The sequence below is a fragment of the Frankliniella occidentalis genome, unplaced genomic scaffold (genome assembly GCF_000697945.3).
Source record: "Frankliniella occidentalis isolate FOCC.00 unplaced genomic scaffold, Focc_3.1 Scaffold91, whole genome shotgun sequence".
Taxonomy (NCBI): Eukaryota; Metazoa; Arthropoda; class Insecta; order Thysanoptera; family Thripidae; genus Frankliniella; species Frankliniella occidentalis.
Window position 1 is genome coordinate 911,061 of NW_026267220.1, and position 456 is coordinate 911,516.

Consider the following 456-nt stretch of genomic DNA (forward strand, 5'->3'; position numbering starts at 1 on the left):
TCTCTCCCTTCCTCCACTCCATCCCTCCATCCATCTCTCCCTTCCTCCACTCCATCCCTCCCTCCCTCCCTCCCTGAGATAGGTTGCGGGAGTGTGAACATTATGCACCTGTAAGTTTCTTACTCAGAAGTGAATTCTTTTTATCACGAAGTGCTCAGTTTTTCAAAGGTTGAAAATCAAGGAACCATTAAGGGTGTTTGTCTTCCTTTTTTTAAGAGCAAGGTTCGCCATCGTCTGGCTATCATGCCAGTCCCACCACCCCTTGCTTCTATTCCTCACAAACGCGCGACAGCGACAGGTAGCTTTCACCGCGACGACGCCACTGACTCACCACCATCTTCAGCATGACCAGGCAGCCGAGGACATGACTTAGTGCCCCACAGATTTTCCATCGTAGCTCTCTCTCAGAGCATAAGGGAGTAAGGTACAGACGAGGAGTGTGATGCTGCCCCTTAC